The 21,375-nt window shown below is 35.3% G+C and overlaps 1 long non-coding RNA gene across 1 annotated transcript in view; it reads right to left on the bottom strand.

Moving 5' to 3' along the window:
* The window catches only part of LOC115305980, a 15,311-nt gene extending 3,769 nt beyond the window's left edge, over positions 1-11,542 (bottom strand). The window contains exons 1-4 of the long non-coding RNA XR_003915119.1: positions 11,501-11,542; positions 4,878-4,947; positions 4,220-4,283; positions 993-1,098 (exon numbers count right to left, since the gene is read on the bottom strand). This is a non-coding gene — a long non-coding RNA (uncharacterized LOC115305980). The remainder of the gene's footprint in view (positions 1-992; positions 1,099-4,219; positions 4,284-4,877; positions 4,948-11,500) is intronic.
* Positions 11,543-21,375: the final 9,833 nt, after the last annotated feature.

Here is a 21,375-nt window from a genome sequence, read left to right as displayed (position 1 = left end):
TGTCTTGGGGCATCAGAATTTCTCAGTTGGTTAGGTGTCCAATTTTGGCTCAGGCCATGATATCCTGGTTTGTGAGTTTAAGCCCCACATTAGGCTTTCTGCTGACAGCATGGAGACTGCTTGGGATTCTCTCTCTCTCACTCTTTCTCTCTCTGTCCTCCCCTTGTGGTCTCTCTTCTCTCTCTAAAAATAAATAAATAAACAATAAATAAATAAATAAAACAACTGTCTTAAAGTTACTTAAAGACCTAAAGGAAGACATAAACAGAGACAGGAAAACCATGTATGAATAAAATAATATAAGACAGGATTACTAACAAAAGAAAATTTAAAAAGAAACCAAAAAGAAATTCTGGAGCATAAGGTACAATAAGTGAAATGAAGAGTATAGTACAAAGAACCAAAAGCAGATCTATAGAAGCAGAATGAAGTATCAGTGAACCTGAAGATAGGTCAGTTGATACTACTGAGTCTCAAGAATAGGAAGAAAGGTGAACAGAACTGAAGATATCTAGGATCAATCTATGTATTGTGGGAGTCCCAGTAATAGGGCAAAAAAATATGTAAAGACATAGCAGATAAAAACCTCCCAAATTTGATGTAAGTTATAAATCTCCAAATCCAAGAAGCTTAAAGAACTCTGAATATGATAAAAACCCAGAGACTACACAAACAGATCTATAAGCAGTAAAGATTTAAAAAAGTAGTAAAAAAAAAAATCTCCAAACAAAGAAAAGACCTGGAAAATATTACTTCACTGGGGAATTCTACTCAACATTTAAAGAAGAATTAACAACACCCATTTCAAACTTTTCAGAATAATTGAGGTGAGAGAACATTTCCTATATCAGACTAATGACATCCTGATATCAAAGTTAGAAAATGACATCACAAGGAAGAAATGCATTTCAATAGAAATTGTGACACAGATGCAAAACTTTTCAACAAAATTTAGCAAATTTAATATAGCAACATATAGGAAGATTACTCACCCTGTCCAAGTGAGATGTATCCTAGGAATACAGGAATGCTTCACCATAAGAAAATCATTGTAATGCATCACAATAATAGAATGAAAGAAAACACCACGTGATTATGCTAAATGAGGCAGGAGAGAAATTGACATAATTTAATACCCTTTCATGATAAGAACTCTGAGACAATTAGGAATAGAGGGAAAAATTTTACCTTTTGCCATATGAGGTAACTAATATAGGTCAAAAATTCCAGGATATATTTCTAATTAAAAGAAATCATCATAAAGCACTTTATATATTATTTTACTGTTTGTGGAGAAAAGGGAGAAATATAAAATATACATACAAGTAATAGTGTTTGCTTATATTGGCATAAATACTGGAAGAATATATATATATATATGTGTGTGTGTGTGTGTGTGTGTGTATGTGTGTGTATACATATGTATGTGTGTGTGTATATATCTCCATAGGGAGCAAGGAAGAAGTGTAGTGGAAAAAATATTAGAGAAGTAAGGTTTTTCACTGTGTATTATTTTATATATTTTTAAGTTTTTAAAAAATATATCACCTATTCAAAGAAAATTTAATAAAAATTAAACTCCAAGCTATACAGGGCTGAGCGTAATGCTACCATCTCTCGGAATCCTGACTTTCCATGCAGTTAATTTCCTTTCTGCTCTGTGCTTTCATAGCATTTTGTACAGTTCTCTACTTTCACACACATCCCATTGAATTGTGATCTATTTTTTTTTCTTCCTGTAATTTGAGTGTCTTGAGAGAGAGGACTAGATCTTAATCACCTCTCTATCTTATGCCTATCACTGCCTCTGACATTTGAGAGATACTTAACAAGTTTTAGTTGAAAATGAATACATGAATATCCTTAATTAAATGATTCATTGGTCAAGATTATCAGCCTGCTACTGCTCAATCTGCACATGATATGAACAGGAAAGCTTTAATTCCAATCCTGTTGCTTTCATTCAGTGCTAACATGAATAATTGACTATTTTCCTTTCATTTAACTTTCCCTGCAACTGTTCTAGCCTTCTGTGACCCAGAGATACACCAACTCTCTGTGCATATCACGCATTTATAGGTATCTGATCAAATATTGTTTTCCAGAGATCATTTTCTGGGTCTGATTCATCATATAACACCACTTGGTCTGTGCCTTCTCGAGCAAATGGCCAAGGATATATGAGCTAGTTTTTCCTGTCATTATTCCAGCTAAAACAAGCATGATGAGCCCACAGAAAGCCGAACCACAACTGGGTGGACTGCTTCTATGCAGTAGTAAGAGAAGAGAAGAATCAGGCAGCCGGGTTTATGAGTATCATTGAAGATCAGCACACTGACACCTAAAAAGCAGGCAGCTTGATGTGAACAGCCATCTCAGCTCAAGATTCATTGCCACTTTCTCTCCTAGTCATTACTGTCTCCAGGGCTTTTGTTTTTCAATAGCCATTACTGTTTCCAGTGATTGTCTTCTTTGTATAAGAGAAAAATGTACTTGAGTTATAATCATTCTCTTAAAGTCGATAAACCTACATGATAATGTTGCAAGAGATGTGGCTGGAGATGGAAAAGGCCAAAACCAAAGACGGTTTTGGATGTGGGCCTGAATAATTTGCCTATTCAGGGTAAATAAGTATTGGGATATGCAGGAAGGATTTTAAGCAGGAATGATGATGTCATCAGGTTTGTGCATAAAAAATAAATCTGTACATATACACAGTGTAGATGGCATAAAGATGAAGTCTGCTAAGAGAGTTTGAAACTAGTCCAGATGAGAGGCCATGAGAGTTTACATTAGGATGATAGAAGGCAGACTAATATTTCTATTAAAATCAATATTTTGTGTTTGGCTATTATTATAGATTTCCTTCATATTTTCACAGAATCTGCATGTACTTTACTTATTCCAGTAGTTCTGAAACCTTAAATGTGCATTTTAGAAAGAGGGATTTTAAATCACGTATTGCCAGACCATCTTCAGAGTTTTGGGAGTGAGCCTAAGTAATCACATTTCTGGGTTCCCAAGTGATACTGATGCTGTTGGTCCAGGGACCACACATTGAGAACCACTGACCCATTGAGTTCTTCTTGAAAATCAAAATTTATTTAAAAGAAAGTGATTCTGAATTTTATCTTGGTTCCCATACTAAGCAATAGTGTTGCCATAAATATGTTCTTTTAACTTTGTAATCTAGAGTGCTCTTACCTGTAAATACAGTATCTCTAAAGCCTATATTCTTATCATCTCTCTGAAGTTTGCAGGTTATCTTATGCATAAAATGAATTGGCCATTATTTCTTAAGAAAAATACAAGAACTCTTAGTTGAGGTATAAGAATTACTATCTGAAAATATAGAAATGATTGTATTTAAATCCCTCATCCCTGAGTGTCCTTATCAGACAATTTCTGGAATCAGAAATTCTTTTACTCCATTTTAGTGAAGAAATATTTTCTGGCTTGGGGATATTGGCACATGTTCATAATAAGAAATGGTGAAGTGAACCCTGAAGTTTTAGAATATGCCTCCATGTGCTAAAGTCACAAAATCACTCTTATGACTGTGGTGTGCATAAGTCTGGTGAGTGATGATGTAGTAAGCAGGTAAGATGGACCAGAAGATGCATTTATCTGATTTCAACGACTCTTGGGTTGAAAACTTCGTTTTCCGTTGACTCCACTCGAATGCAACTCAAGTAGGCTGAGGGATTTTGCAATATAAAGGGAAATGGCCAACAAGTTTTGATGCATTTAAGAATTACTTAGCCTAAGCTATTTTTGACGGAGTGCAATAGCTCTAATATAAGATTTCATAGGTCAATTTCTCTTTGCCACTGTCCACTGAAGTGTTATATGCTTCTACTTTCTCAACTAAGTAGTACAGTGACACATGAATGATCTTTAGGAAATTGCTGTTGGTGTCAGAAACTCGAAATTAAAATGATCAAATGACCTATGAAAAAATTTAGAAGTTAATTTTAGGTAACACACTTCTTCCTTTCCTTTTACTTAATACATACACCGAAGGTATTACAACAGTCTTTCTTCCACAGCATATTCTGGTGGGATAGTAGTTTTTATGAGAGAACTAAGTTGTTTTGCCACACTAATCAATGATGGCCATGTTCAATTATCACCAAAGAATAATTTTTTAAGTTCTCAATTGAAACAATGTCCCCAGGAATGCATTTTGGTTAAATATTTGGCACACCCTATTGCTTACCTGTACTAGACTTGGTTTTTAAGATATGTATGCATTCAAACTCTTTAATCCTCTGTGTATTCATCTACAAATGGGAAATTAAATAGATATATAGATCACATGAATGATAAAAGATAACTTTTAATTTTTTAAGTTTATTTATTTATTTATTTTAAGAGAAAGAGAGCATGCAGGCACATGAATGGGGGAGGGACAGAGAGAGAGAAGAGAGACATCCTGAGCAAACTCTGAACTGTCAGTGCAAAGCTGGACATAGAGCTCTGTCCCATGAGCCATGAGTTCATGGCCTGTGCTGAAACCAAGAAGTGAACACTTCACCAACTGAGCCACCCAGGTGTCCCTAAAAGATACTTTTTAATACCTGCTGCCTAATCTTCTTACATTCAATTTCTCTTCAGTCTGTTTTTCACCTACTATCTGGACTCAACTTTGTGAAACATTTACCTGATTACCTAACTTTCCCACTGGAAAGAAGTTTATTATATCCTCATCAGACAGTAGAAGAATATACATAAATGTTGGACAAACTCTGATATTTGAGGCTCTCCCCAATTTTGGTTCATCTGATTCTTATAGCTTTATCATCTCAGACTTTCATATATTAGAAAAAAGAAACTAAACTATGTATTATTTCATGAACAACTTGTTTTTAACTCACTTCTGTGCTTTTGCACGGATTTTCCCCAAATCTGGAATGTTCTTCATCAACTGTTGACATTCTTCAGGACCTACCAGAGACATCATATGACATTCACAATAAATACAATCGGAGCTCAGTGCTGCTTCTTCAGGGATCTAATTTTTGCCAAGTATGCAGAGTAATTTATACATCTTTCTGACCTCTTACTAGACACTTAGTTACACTGAGGTTAGAGGACCCGTACAGGGCCTGTGTCACTGAAAGTGCTCAATACATGCTTGCTGAGTAAATTAAATGGTGAATCAGCATATCCAGCCTTGTAAATAGTGAGCATTCTATGATTATGTTACATATAACAGTCTAGGAAAAATATTAAAAACTGCTTACACATTATGTTCACGATTCACTGAACAACATGCTTATTATGCTACTAGTAGACTAATTATTGTAAAGCAGACCTACTTTCAATACTTTAAAATAAGTACAGAATGCCTTATAAGCATTGTAAACAAAAGAGAAATGCAGAAATACACCCATGCCTGAATAATGTGAATACATATATATGTATGTACTTCAAACTTTCCTTCTGAGCTATAAATACTGCTAAGAACAATAATTGTGAAAAGGCACCATCTGCTATGCAAAGACTAGTATAGGAAACATCTTTTTTTTCTCAAGAGAGAAAGTGCAAGAGGGGGAGGGGCCAGCGGGAGGGGGACAGATGATCCCAAGCTGGCTCCTTGCAGCTAGCTCAATGTAGGGCTGGAACTCAGGAACTGTAACATCATGACCTGAGCTGAAGTGGGACACTCAACTGACTGAGCCACCCAGGTGCCCAAAGCACTTTCTTAGCAGAAATTCCACGTGGCTTTAAAATTAATTCCATTGTTTACTAGCTGTGTAATGTGAGCCAGTTATTTAAATATTCTTAGCTTCAGTTCCTTCGGCTGTAAAATCGGAATGCTAATAGAATGGGAATGCTAATCCACCTCAAGTGGTGGATATGAGGTTTGTATGATTCACATGCCCACACACACATTTCTAGTCTTATGTCTGCATAAATCATACATAATCTATAATGGTCAGCTATTACATTTGTGATAACAATGATTATTATTTTACCTTTCTTATCATACCATGGAGGTTGGATTTTTTTATTGCATCTTTTATTTTTTGGAGTTTATTCTTGAGGCAAATAATGATTTTGCAATAGTTTAACAACTAGTTGATCTATCTTATAGTTTAGAGTTTCACGGGTTTTACTAAAATGGGAAAGCCATCTGCACATTAAAATACTTATGAAAATCTGAACTTACATGACAATCTATCCTTAAAGTTCTAAACTGTATTATTTTTATTTATAACATAGAACAGTAATGATTGGTTTTTCAACAATTCCCTGCCTTCTCTAATTTATATCATAGATTATATGTAAGTAGCTACTTATGCAATCTTGTTCTATTCTTTGGGATTGGAGAATGTCTCGGGTATGGTGTAACTTGATATTACTTGGTGAGCCATGTCAGCCACTATTGTATTTAAAATGAAATTCTCAGGACACAAGAGTATTGGAATTAACTTACTTAATATATATAGTCCATTAATATACAGTTTCTGTTGTTTCCTTTTTTAAATCTTTCATGATAGCACCATGAATTTTCTGAAGAAAAGGTAAATCCTTTCCTCTTTCCCAACATACTAAATCTACCTTGAGGCTTCCAGTTGAGTCTAACCTGCTGTGTTTTATCAGAAAAGCCCCTGCCTTCGTGGAATTAATGTTCTACTTAGGAATGGAGAAGTTAAAGTTACAATTATTATAATAGGTGCCCGGTATTATTATTATTATTATTATCTGGTGTTACCACTGTGTAAAAAGTAAAGGATCATGAAATTGAGTGTGACTACCTCCCATGTCATTATTACTCATGGTTTCAGAATTAGAACTTGAAAGTGGATTGAAAACTAATGTCATGTTTTTAAGTGTGTCATATTATGGAACTGTCAAAAATTTGGGTGGTCAGAGTGACCTGAGTAAGTTACGTAATCGTCCAGAGCCAGACTTCTTTAGCTGATAATAGGGATTAACACCTCTTAGAGATACTGTAAAAATTACACAAAGTAAAGTTTTTTGGGTATTTCACACAGTGCTTGACAGTCTTTCATTTTCAGTTGTAAGGTGTCATTTAATTCTAGATAATTGAAACTGGATAGATAATGTGACAGGCAAATTCTATAGATCTCTTCAATCCCCTTAGATCCCATTGTCTAGTCAATCCAACATTGATTTAGGCACTGCTGTGAAGGGACTTCGCAGACTTAAGTCCAAGACAGTTGATCTTAAAGAGAGTTTCCTACAGTTGGAAGCAGAAGTCAAAGGGAGTTGGTGCATGAAGTAAATTCGATTGACAATTCAACATTGTCAGCCACAACTTTCTGAAAAGACCCTTGGCAAGGAATAGCCCATGGCCTGCAAGAGATGAGAACAGTTTCTAGTCAACAGTCAGGTAAACAGGGTTCCAGTCCTATAAGCTCAAGAGTCCAAAGTATGCCAATAACCTGAATGAGCTCAGCGTTGGAATTGTCCTCAGATCTTCCAGAAAAGAGTCTAGTGGTGGACTCCTTCAATGTGAGACCCTGAGCAGAGAGATCAGTTGAACCATACTTATTACCTACAAGAATTATGAGGCAATAAATGGGAATTGTTTAAAGCTTCTTCTTTTGTGGTAATTTGCAATGCAGAAGCAGAACACGATTACCAATAATATTTAGGTTTCTGCACAGTCTGCTTCTTTAACTTTTAGTGCTTATAATTAATGTCTGTCTTTCTGCATTAATGTCAAACAAAGGAAACAAATCTCAATTATTTGCTTCTAGGGTAATTATTTTTAAATCACTTGATCTGTGTCCTTGACTTTCTGTAGGTTCTCCACCTATACAATCAGATACAGGATCCCATGGTTGCTTTATTTATGGACAGAAAAAAAAGTGCTCAGTATTTTTGAAATATTTTGGTTATAGATGTACAATAAGTTACTGTCTTCAGGCAACAGTTTACCATAGTACATAAACTCCAAGTGTAATGACTTCTTGGACTTCATCTTCATTAATATTACAAAGCATTTGGCTTTTACCAATATGCGCTCTAGATTTTATGTAGCATGAACTCTGGTTATGCCTTGAGCCTTGTATCTTTCCTTCTTCTTCTGATTCTGTGACCATGCCTCACCCTTAAAAACGTTTTCCAAGACATCAGTGTTTCTCTAACTGCTTCCTTTCTTTGGTTATATGTTTTGATTCATGATTTCATCTATTTATGGCTTGCACCTATTAACTTTCTATAGCACGAGAGCCCTATAACATGTTTAAAACTTAGTGACCCTTGGTGACTTCCAGCTATATACTTGCAGTCCTAATTCTTCCAAGGCCATTGGAGCTCATATCCAATTATTTGTCAGATATATTAATTTTGATGTTGAGTTGCCAGACAAACTATAGGATGCCCAGTTAATAATTTTTAAATATATAAGAATGTAACAAATATTGCATAGGGCAATATGCTAAAGAATTTACTCACTGTTTATTGGAAATTCAGAGTAAACTGACCTCATGTATTTGTATTTGTTAAATTGTCAAAACTAAGTTGATGCACATTGAAATCCTGAAGTCAAGATGTCCAAAGCAAATTAATATTTCTCTCCCTTTATTCAAAGCAGCACATGTGGTGTCCTTTTCTGTTAGATATATTTAGCCAACCAGGACTGATTCCTTAAGGTCAAACAAGTAGCTGACTAAGTAATTAATAAAGCACAGAGTCTAGAGCCTGGATTATAACTATTCAGATCTACTTCCTAGCTCCCTCACTTATTAGCTTTGTAACCCATAACAATCTACCAAAACTGCTGATGGTTCTCTTTACTTGTAGGTAACATGTGGATGACAGGAATAGTAACTCATTTCTGAAGGTTTTCATAAGAATTAAAATATCAAATCATGTAAAGCACTTATTCAGACATGTAGGAACTACTCAATTTTATATCTTCCTCATTTATAGCTCACAGAGCATGATTTAAGGGGATACTGGGTAGTATCACTAACTCAAAGATGTTCAAGGAGTGGAGGGGAGTAGTATCTTGATTTTTTTCAAATATTAACATAAAATATATTTATTTGGTAATTTCATAGAGCAAAAAGAAAATTATTCAAAAAGTCACATTTATTATTTCGTTTATGTGTCTATAAATAAGATCTTATCTTACCTCTATCCCAAAATTTATTTTTCATGTGGATGAAGAACTGCTCTTTAGTTTTCTGCAAAGCAGGAAGCAATGCATGATTTTAAGATTTTAAGAGCCTTTTTTTTCCCTATAATAAGCTTGTAAAAATGAAAGTATTTTCCTTTGGTAGATCTTAGAAATTTGGCTGTTTGCAATAGTTATTTGGCTACATTTCCAAATTCTGAAGAAAAATTTAACAGGGTGCTGAGCAACAGAAAATGTACAAGAAATGCAAATTTCTTACTTTGGGGGAAGAGGGTGTCAGTGGAGGTTTGAGTTGTCCATGTGTTTCTGTTTTTCCTTGACACTAGTCAAACATTTGACAGTGAGGTGAGAAACAAAATGTATACTTTGGTGAGACATTAGATAATATTCAATATCCTTATAGAGAGGGTCTATGACTTGAAATAGTCAAAGTGGATCTGTAGCATCCTAAATTCAGCATTATACAGGCTTGGACTAATTCAATGATACACTATATTTAGACATTACATCACAATATATTTAAATTATTAATAAATCGTTATTAATTGAACCTAAGAGTACTTGAGTATCTACTTTGTATGAGTCACAGTGCGAAGGACTATGGGAATTCATTAAGGGAGTGTTGCCGTGGAATCTGTACCTCAAGGTGGATGAACAGAAATGACAGGATGGACTGAGGAAGAGATCTAGAATCCTTTTTTTTTTTTTTTCAAGTGGTCTTTGCTCCATCAAGTCTCCCTACATTTTTATTCACACCATGTACTTGTCACAACCGAATGACCACTGCTTTGGTGTCTGGCCTTGGGTTTCCCCTCCAAACTTCATGATGGCTCTGTCAGTCCATGTGCACATAGCTTCCTCTGGTTTACGGGCACCTTTTCCCGAGTGTGCTGTATTTATATAGTAAAGGAAATGAGCAGAAAATACAATGCTTCATTTGTGATCTACCCCCCAAGTAGCTTTCGCAAGCTTCCTTGAAAGGGATTTGATGGACCACTGCTCCGTTTCATTCTGGAACATCACATAAATGTGAGCTGCTTTCTGAGGGCTGAGTGAACAAAGAAGAAGTTGGATCCATTTATTAGAAAGGAGCTAGAGATGCTGTTGTTTGATGATTTTTCTTGTCTCTCTTTTCCCTTTGGTCAAAGAGTCCTTGCCTGCCTGTAGAGAGCTACTCCAGTCTCAAGACTGACTCAGTTCTCTACCTTCATTCCCCTTTTCATCATATATGGAGGTAACATTCTTGACATTCATATACAGCCCAAATGGGGAAAGCCTCCTGAACCCGACTCCTCAAGTGCATGCTTCAAGCTCCTGTGACTTTCATCTCTGTGGCTTCCCACTGGGGCTCGCTCACCCCTTCAGAGCTGAAGGGCATTGCTTGAGCAATGGCAACATTTGACAAAAGAAATCCAGGTTATAATCCATGATGTGCTGCAAAAGGACAAAAGTAGAAGAGAGAGAAACTCTGCAAGATCTTTTACAAGAACATGAGAGTCCCCTTGTTATTTAAAATACTTATTAAGGTTAAACATAATGGTCATCACCAACTGAGGAAAGGGAGCTAAAAGCTCTGACATAATCATACTAAATGAACTCTTTATATGTGAGCTGGGAGTATTAGACATTCTAAGTCATTTCCAAGAGTTATTTGACAAAAGCCTCTTGACCTGGACTGTGATATGTCACTCATAATGACTCCAGCAACATGAATCTGTGAGGAATGAGTCAGGCCACAAGATATCCATGGGCTAGGGGTCAGTGTGTTCTTTGAAAGGCTCTGTCTGTTATCACTGGATAACAGACTGGACTCTGCAGCTCAAAGGTTTGAACCCAGTGGATACCACTCACCCACTGCCCTGTGTGAGTAATTAATGCCAGAGTATTCCTGGGGTTATCATGAAATCTGAAATTGGGGTCTGGCAATTGAATTTTAAGGAAAATGTTCCCTATTTGACTTTTAATAGACTTGTCTATTTTAAGCATTCACACTAAAATGGTATTAAGTGCTTCAAGAATTTCTCAGGGGTCCTGTCTCAAAAGCTATATAATAGGATTAGGCTTTTAAGAGGAAACAGAGAAGACTTTTTTTCTCTCTGTTTTTAGTTATACAGTTTAGCAGGTTTGCTTTGTGGTGTTTGTTTTGTTTTGACATGTTTTCCCTTGACTTAGAAATCTTTAGGTAGCAATTTCATTGGTGGATCCGAACAATTTACCTCAGCTCAAAGCTGTATGCTAGAGAGAAGCTGCTAACCTCTAAGCATATAAATTGACAAGGTAACAAACAGAAAATGCCAGAGGTCAAATGGCTGGGTCCAAGTCAGAGTTGACAAAAGAACAAAACACAAGGTAAGGCTATTCTTTAGTGATTTTAAGAGTTACCTTAAGATGGCGACCGAGTGGCCATTTTGCTGTGGGTTGGAAAAACACCATGCACCAACGACCCCCACCCCTCACCTGCAGACCTAGAATGTTCTGTGCCAGTTTGAAAACAGCCAATCATGAAGCCACAGCTTCCCATCACCCTGACAGGGGAGGCAACCTATCCCATCCTGCCACGTCCCTAAACCTTATTTGGTGGTCTGCCCTCCCAGGACCGGACCAGAAGTCTTTCTCCCATAAAATACCTCGCCTCTCCTGTACCAGACACGACTTCCCTGACTCCCCACTCCCGGAGTCATGGAACCTCGCCCGGGAATCGCAGATCCCAATAAAGGCTTTCTTGGCTCCATAACTTGGTCTCTTTCTTTCCTCTCATCTCTGCCTCCATCCATTAAATCTTACGGTGATCATAAGATTTGCATAAGATTACAGGGTTAGAAATGTGCAGGACCCTCATCTCTAAATATAATCATCAGAATTACAGGCTATAAAAACATTTTAATAATAAGATAATCCTATCATATCCCTATCATAAAGCTGTCATGATTAGATTACTTACAAGTTAAGACTGCTAACCTTGTAAGTGTCAAGAGATAAAACAAGCATTCTAGTGCCCTTCCCCATCCTTCCACTTAGCCTGATCTTTGTACCCCAGCATCTAATCAGTTCCCACAACAAGAAAGGAAGGAAGGAAGGAAGGAAGGAAGGAAGGAAGGCAGGCAGGCAGGAAGGAAGGAAGGAAGGAAGGAAGGAAGGAAGGAAGAGATAGGAAGTTACCAAATATCAGGTTGTTTCTAAACCTAGGGTTGTTTGAGATAAAATATATGGTTCCTTTGGTTTTTTATTTTATCATATCAATAAGTGGTGGAGGGGTGCATCAGATAACTTTCCAGTAATCTGGCTTTTATTTAACAATTTACTATGGTCTCACTGTTTAAACACCCATCTCCCTTGACCTTTAGAACAGTATTTTGCTAATCATAATTTCTCATTTTTCTACTTTAAGGTCTTTTCCTTTCATCTTCTCCTAAGTACACCCCTTCCTCTCTGATCTTTCCACTTACATTTCCTCTCTGGAAGGACTTAATCACTTTTATAATTTTAATAATCATTTGTAGGTGAAAAATTCCAAATCCCTATGCACCCATGACTCTCATCTGAATTTCAAATTTATAAATCTAAATATATTCTGACTCTTTTTATATAACTGTATGCATATTAATCCTCAACTTGTATACAGTTAGATACATTACTTTTGCTCCAACATATTACTGTGTTGCCACACATAGTATTTACCTTGTGCTGTAGAATAAAATCTGCCCTTCATTTGTTTTCCTATCATCAAGGCCTAGTTGAATACTCCTTCACTTTCAGGCCAGAAAAAAGTAAAATTCTCTTTCCTTGACCATCACATTTATCATAAGCAAATATCTGATCAAATTGCCCAAAACTGATTAATCAATTAATTCAATACATATTTATTTGCTAACTAGTATGTACCAGGCACTATTGAGGGTGTTGCTATTGCAAATAAAATATGATTACCCTACCCTTATTGAATTTTTATCATGAGGAAGTGATGAAGAGGAATGTATATATCCTAATTAAACAGGCAAATACATAATAAAATTACCAATGTTGATAAATGTTGTATGTGAAGGAGACAAATAATATGCTTAGACTGAAAATAATAGAAGGGTATGGAAATTTAGCCCAGATGTGTTCAAGAAATAGCTTTCACAGGGAGTGTCATATAAACCTACATTAACATAAAAAAAGAGGTAGCCAAAAAAAAAAAAAAAAAGAGGTAGCCATGGGAAATGCATGTGTGTGTGTATGAGGTGGGGGCTGGTTCTGGTGGTGCAGAATATTCTAAGCACAGGGAATAGTATTTGCAAAGACTGCTGGAAAAGAGTTTGGCATGGTCAAGGAACAAAACATTGCCACAAAGACCAGGACCCAATGAATAAGGGCTAGAGTGATTGCAGTCAAGATCAGGAAAAGAAAATAGTCACATCATTCAAAACTTGCAATCTATGGTATGGAATTTGGATGTCTTTGAATTGCAATGAAGACATCAAAATTTATAAATCTGAATAATGAAGTTAATGGCCTATAGAATAAATGTAGTAGGATACAGATCTTATATCATCAGCTTCTGTTTCCTCCAAGCTTCGTCTCTGGATATTTTATGCCAAACACCATATGTTTTGGTGGTTCTTCTATCAATGATATTGCTAGCTTGTGCCTCTAAGGCTTTGTTCTTTTTCTTCTTTCTGTGAGTACTCTTTCCTGTTCTCTTTGTTGAGCTTCTATATTACTTAGATGCCACTTCCACTTAATCTCACCTGCAGGAGCTTCATGCAAGTTTAACAACACATTTTTGTGCTTTCTTATGTGTGTGAGACACCATGTGAGCATATGGAGGCCATGATTGTGTGCGTGTGTGTGTGTGTTTACACACACGTGTGCATACAAGTTACATAAATATGTATAAGGCATTTTAATAAAATCTGTATGATATAAGAAGTTATTAGAAGTGAAAAGTTTTCCGAGTCATCTAGTGACTAAAACAATCAGTTTTCTTCTGTGTTAGATTTATATGGCTACCTTAACAAATTACCACACACTTGGTGGCTGAAAGCAACAATTATTTGTCACCCTTCTGTTCTCTAGGTTAGAAGACTGGCATAGATGTCAGTGGGATGAAATTAAAGTATCCGCCTTGCTGCGTTCTTCATCCAGGCTCTAGAGCAGATCCACTTTCAGGTCTTTCCCAGTTTCTAGAGTACAGTCACATTCCGTGGCTTGTAGTCTCTTTCTCCACCTTCCAAGCCAGCAGTGTTCTCTCTCTAATTTCCTTCAGTAGCCACATCTCCCTCTGGCTGGCTACTTATTTAAGAACTTTATGATTACGTTGAGCTCACTAGGACTATCCAGATTAACCTTGCTATTTTCAGATCAGATAACAATCTTAATTAAATCAGTTATCTTAATTCGCATCAAAATGAGACATTTTAAATTGTATCCAGTACTAAATGGTAACCCATTGACCATTGTACCCTTTTAGAGGAGAAATATAATGGTTGGAGAAGTGTTTTAGGAAATTTTGTCTGGCATCAAGGTTACAGAGTATATGGGAGAAGAAAGGTCTGTCTTGATGAAACTACCCTTTTTACCAGAACAATACATTTTAAGATTTTTAAGTTCACAAGTTAGAGCTTCTAATGTGTTAATTATCTACCTCCCCACCTTAGTGCTGATAAAAGGTGAAGATTTAATAAAAAGAATTGATTGCTGAAATACAACTGACCAGATCTAGTCATCTGTCTTCTTTTGTAGAGCAACACTTTTCACATGACACAAATATTTCTCAGTTATCCTGACATATACTCCAAATATTGTGTTCACTATTTATTTCTACATGTGAAATACAGAGACCCATCTTGGCTATAAGGACCTTATTGATTAATTGGCAATGAAGAGAACCCAGATTATGTACTCAGAATTAGTGCAGATACCTCTCCATTGGATACATTCTTGTTTGAATTGCCATGTTTAGGCTTGAAGACAATGCTATGGACAGTCTTGACTCAACATAAAGCGCAGTGGGGCCAGATCTCCTATGATCTCATCTCCATTCCTCTATTAATGAAGACTTAGTGAGCTAATATAATGTTCTCCACCAGAAGGTGATCTAGTAAAAGAACTGAGGAAACATATCATGTGAGAAGGTATAGAATGAAATGAAGATAATATGTCTGGGTGGGGGAAAAGACTGAAGAGGATACAATATAGATGCTTTCAAATATCTGAAATTCTGTCATGAGAAAGAGAAAATAATATGATATGATAGATACTAAAAGGAAACAAGTTCACAGAAAAATAATTTTACAAAGTAAAACATCCATTTATGATAAATACCCTCAACAAAGTAGGTTTAGAGGGAACATACCTCAACATTATAAAGGCCACATATGAAAAACTCACAGCCAACATCATACTTAATGGAAAAAACAGACAGCTTTTCCTCTGAGGTAAGGTCCCCTCTCACCACTTTTATTCCACACAGTACTGGAAGTCCTAGCCACAGCAATCAGAAAAGAAAAAAGGAATAAAAGGCATACAAGTAGGGAAAGAAGAAGCAACAAACGTTTACTATTTGCAGATGACATGATGCAAATAGAAAAAATATTCACATTTTAGAAATTTAGATTTTAGAAAACCCTAAAGATTCCACCAAAAAGTCACTAGAGCTGATAAATGAATCTAATAAGGTTGTAGGATACAAAATTAATGTGCAGAAATCCATTGCATTTCTATACATTAATAATGAAGTAGCAGAAAGAGAAACAGAAGAAAAATCCTATTTATAATTGCTTCAAAATTAATAAAATATTCTGGGAAAAAAGTTAACTAAGAAGGTAAAAGACCTGTGCTCTGAAAACTATAAAACAAAAACCAATGACTATCTGTTGGAAAGATGTCTTAATTTGTTCAGAGACTGGAGCAGATGAACCAGATAATTATTTCCAACTCAATGTTTTATCAAATGTAAATTATCCTAGCCACCAAATCCATGAAGGAAAGAAAACTTTGATTCTCTAATTGCTAAATTCTAAGCTTTCTCAGCAAATGGACATGAAGACTGAAATTATCTCGAAATTGTTAAATACGAGGTAGTTGATTTCATATTGATGTTGCATTATACTCCAGCCTGAAAGCCAGTATATTGCCAAACTTGGCAAGCTTTCCTACTGTGAATCTTTAAGAAACAGAATGAGAATATCTAACAAAAACAAGAATGACCACAAATGTCAGTATTAAAGAGTATTATTCCTAGAGAATAGAAATTGATTTCCCCAAACTAAGGACTATATCTGATATCTCCTACTGCAATACAAAACTAAGAACATGGTATCCAACTCAAAACTACACCCTATAGGCTACTAAATTCAAAGAAATAAGTAAAAAATACTATTTGTATATGTGTTCATTTTTCAAGAGTCACAGTTTAATTTCATAAACACAAGAGAAAATGATGAGCTGCATTTCCATGAAGCTACAAATATATTCCAATTAAAAAAAAAAGAACCTGATGCATTTTGACTGAATTTTAGTCGATATTCTAGTTTGAGTGTTTGTAATTTATTAAATGTGATGCCATAAAATAAACACTTTCATATATTGCTGACAGGAATGTAATTGGTACAAACTTTCCAGAGAGCAGTTTGACAATATGTTCAAAAGTCTTCAGTATTTGACAACCCATGGCTACCTCTTAAGATTAATCATGAGAAATAGTAATGAGTATGGGCAAGGATATAGACAAGGCTATTCATTGCAGAAAAGTGTAAAAATTGAAAAATAGAAAAAAATCTAAATATCTAACAGTAGAGTACTATTTAAATTATTTAATTTATTTATGTTTAAAAGTTTATCCTTCCAATCAATTTATTATAGATTAATATTTAATGACATACACATCTATTTACAGTAATTGTTTCAAGTTCAAATTTGTTACAAACAGAATTTATAATTTGATCTAATTTTGACTAAAGAGTAATGCAACACAAGATTAATGATTATCTCTGTATGCTATGAATACCTAATTTTTCTATAATCTTACTTTAGGTATTTTGAAAAATGTTCAGTGTTTAATGTGATTTAACTTGATAATGAGAAAATATTTCTAAAGCCAATATAACAATTATTTTTTTATTTGAATACTAATGATTATTTGCTATTATACTTGACATTTAGTGAACATAGGTTCTTGTGACTCATTATGTAATTGCTGTGGTCTATACAATTGTGAATTTGGTTAGGAGCTACATGAAACAAATGCAGGATAGACCTCTTATGTTGAGGAAAAGACCAGAAGGGAGAGAAGTTAAAAGAGTAATACTGATTGCTTCTCGAACCTTTTCTTACCTTCTAACTTGCAGGGTGCTTGAAATATTAGTTTGTTACTCAATACATATCAACCTCTATATAGTGGTATACATACGTATGCATATAGTAGGACTCTGCATCAGAAAACAAAAATGAATGTTGACAGCTAAATTTAAAATCTCTATGAGATAAAACAAATTAGCCAGATTTTCAGAGGCTATAATAAAATTTATTATTTTCTGGATCTTGAAAACCTATTTACTATTCCTAAGGTGAGGAAATATTCAAATGTACAGAGTGCTATTTCATTCATATCATTATTCACCTTCCCAAAATGAACTCAAAGTAAAATAGCATTGAAAATAACTCTAAATGAAATATCTTTATATGTAATTTTACAATACAACTGCTTATTCAGGAGGTCGATAATTTGTTTCTTGAATTTATGCATTAGAAAGTGAAGATATGCAGTGTGCGTCATGTGTGTTCATATATGACACCATTCTGTAATCATTCAGCCAGGGGGCCTTTCATATACAAAATAGCTACTTTGTACTTTTTTTTCATAAGGTTCCAGTTGCGTGACCACCGAATATGGGCTTTCTGTTACACTTAATGAACTATATTGACAGTGGAAGAATCAAATTATCATTCCCACTTTTGATTACAGAACTTTTAGGGACCTTTGTTAGGCAGGTGATACTGTCATTGTGTGCTGAGTGGGACTTAGCTATATGTATTTTCAGGTTGAAAGAAGAGTTGAACAGAATCCTGACTTCAGATATGAAAGCACAAAAATATCTAATTGATAGAAAGACATTTATTTTGCATTTTCCCATGAGGATATAATCAGAGGGGAATATACTTTAATAAAGGGAAAATACACTTGACAAAATCAAGCATGTAGAATGAGAAGTTATGTTAAAGTGCATCATTTTTATGCAACTATTTAACATCAAGTGTGTTATTAAAGTTGAATCACTGAATGTGGAAATATTATGAAAAGTACTCAGTGCAAATAGGCAGAAGTCATTTTAAAATATTTATGAACTGTTCCTCATAAAACTTTGCTCAACATATCAAATAAGGAAACTTTATGCCAAGAAGAGTTTGCATTTTAGGAAATCTTCCTATTCCTAAATGTAAAATATATACTTAGATTGCCATCGATGAGAAATTATTTGCATACCAAATACGCAACTAAGCTCTAAAAATATGCCTATTGCCATTCTCAAAAAAGTAAAGTATTGTAGTTGATTCTGCAAATACATTATATCATTTTAAATGGCCTGGTTGTCAGAGTAGAGGTAGAGGATATAGTAGTATAAGATGGCTTAGAAATAGCTCATTTTACTTTTATGAAAGCTAAATTTAAGCTAGAAAATTCCCCCATCCACGTAGATTCTAGATGAGTATCAGCATCTAAACAGAAACTTGTTTCAAATGAATGTTATATGGATAATTACCTCATTTTTTCCAAAAAAGATATGATGAGTGAGTCCTTGTTCTTTCTTCATAAATATCTCACTTAAGATTTATTTTTCTCCTGTCATTTTCTTAACACCTATTTTGAGACAGGTAGTCCTTTGGTTCACATATCTCAGACAGGACATTTTACTGCCCCTCTTTCCCTCCACCTATTTCTCACATCAACAAACTCCACAACCATCCACCCAGGTGTTCAACCCAAACCAGGAAATGATCCTTGACTTCTCTTTTCTCCAACCTCCCTCCTCTCAGCAGCTGGCCTGGCAACTCTATCTCCAAAATATGTTTTTCATTTACCTACTTCCTCTGTCTGTATCATACTACCCTTATTCATATCATTGGTATCTCCATCCCAGATTACCAGTTAGTCTCTTGATCTATTGACCTCCTAAGGGTCTCCCTCCTCTATATACCAGTGGCTAAAGTAATTTTATTTAAAATATCTAGTAGCTCATATCATTGGCCTAAACCTGTCTAATGTTTTTATACTGCATAGAATTGAAACTTAAACCTCTTATAAGTCTTCTCAGTCCTTGAGAGATCTAGTTTCTCCCAACCTCTTCATTGACACCTTGGACAACTCACTTGCTCTCTGTACTTCATCAGCTTTGGTCATTTTGGTTTTTCTCAAACATGTCCACTTATTTTATTTCAGTGTCTTTAATCTTGCTATTACCTTTTCCTCTCCCAGATATTTTCACTGCTGCTTCCTTCTGGTCATTCATGTCTCAGGTCTCTTTTCTGTTCCCTTTAATATATTTCCAACTCCCAACCCAGTTGCTCTATCACAGAATCCCATTTTACTTTATTTCAAAGTATCTTTATCTAATTTTTTTAAAAAGATATTTCATTGCTTACTTGTTTAGTGCTATTTATTGTTATAGAACTTTAGTTCTATGTACTGTTTTGTCTTGTGCAACCATACTCAGACAAAATAAATGCTCAACAAATATATAATTGAGTAAGTTTATCTAAACCCATAAGAGAAAACTTTTGTTTTAAGTTTATTTGTTTACTTTGAGACAAAGAGCAAGCTGGGGAGGAGCAAGGTGAGGGAGAGAGAGAAAATCCCAAGCAGGTTCTACACTGCCGGCAGGGAGCCCAATCAGGGCTGGAACTCAAAAACCATGAGATCATGTCCTGAGCCAAAATTTCAAATGGGATGCTTAACTGAGCCATCCAGGTGCCCCAAGGCACCTTAGTTTTAATAAGATGTCTGATTTCTTCTTTCTTCTGATGTCAGACCCTCACACCTAATTGCTGAATTAACTTTAGATATTAAAATCATCTTACCATTGTATACATTCTGGAATTTTATCTTTTGAAATTTTTATTCTTACTTGAAATCTTCAGTAGTTACAGCAACACATTTTCCTTTCCATGTGCCTTTATTACTTTAATTTTCTTTTCACAGTTCACTATTGCTGCATTATTTTTTATTTTTTTTAAGTTTATTTTGTGTGTGTGTGTGTGAGAGAGAGAGAGAGAGAGAGAGAGAGAGAGAGAGAGAGAGAGAGCGAGCGCGCACTTTTGTGCACAAGCTGGGGAGGGGCAGGGGGAGAGGGAGAGACAGAATCCCAAGCAGGATTCTCTGTGTTAGCAGCACAGAGCCCCATGTGGGGTTCAGTCCCATGAACAGAACTGTGAGATTCTGACCTGAGCGGAAATCAAGAGTTGGACGTTTAACTGCCAGGGACCCTTGCTGCTTCATTTAAACTTTTTGTGTGACCTATCCATATGTATATTGATGCAGGTACATTGCAGTTCATGTACATCCTGGCATTTGTTGCTCAATAATCATTTATGCCCTAATGTTAGCATTATACCCACAGACCTAACCTCCGTTATATGAGGAAATATTTTTAGAAAAATACTTATATTTTATTCTGCATCCCCCATAGCTTGTATGCATTTAACTTGAGAACTGTGACAAGAAGCAAGGATACTATAAAGCACACATCAACAAATCTCAATTTGTGTCACAAGATTACATTGCCTATACTAGGCTTCATCATCTTCCTGGAAGATATTCTTGATGTCAGATCCAAGCAGGCTCTCAATAGTTCAAAGTTCCACCTGTTGAACTTCCCATTTTATAAGTCTGAAAATCTCATGCTCATGCCAGTATTCTAGACATAAAATATTAGCTATTATAATGTGACACAGATCAAATGAACTTCAAGAGTTGTAAAATGGTAACAAGGCTTGGTAAGCGTCCAATGCTTAATCACAGCTTTGTGGAGCTCAGGAAAGTAAAAAGTATTGGGTTAGACATACAGTGAAATTCAGTCTTCCCAAATATGATATCATAAAAGTAATATATATATCTGTCTTCATAAATCTCTCCTGTTTTCAGACTATGAAACTAGATGCTATACACACACACACACATATATATATGTATATGTGTATGTATACATATATATATAATATTTTATTAGCTGAGGTCTTACAACCAGGTGTGATCTCAGCAGTGTCCTGGACAAGCTTAG

This window comes from Suricata suricatta, chromosome 11 (assembly GCF_006229205.1).
Source record: "Suricata suricatta isolate VVHF042 chromosome 11, meerkat_22Aug2017_6uvM2_HiC, whole genome shotgun sequence".
Lineage (NCBI taxonomy): Eukaryota > Metazoa > Chordata > Mammalia > Carnivora > Herpestidae > Suricata > Suricata suricatta.
This window is presented reverse-complemented; position numbering and strand designations above follow the sequence as displayed.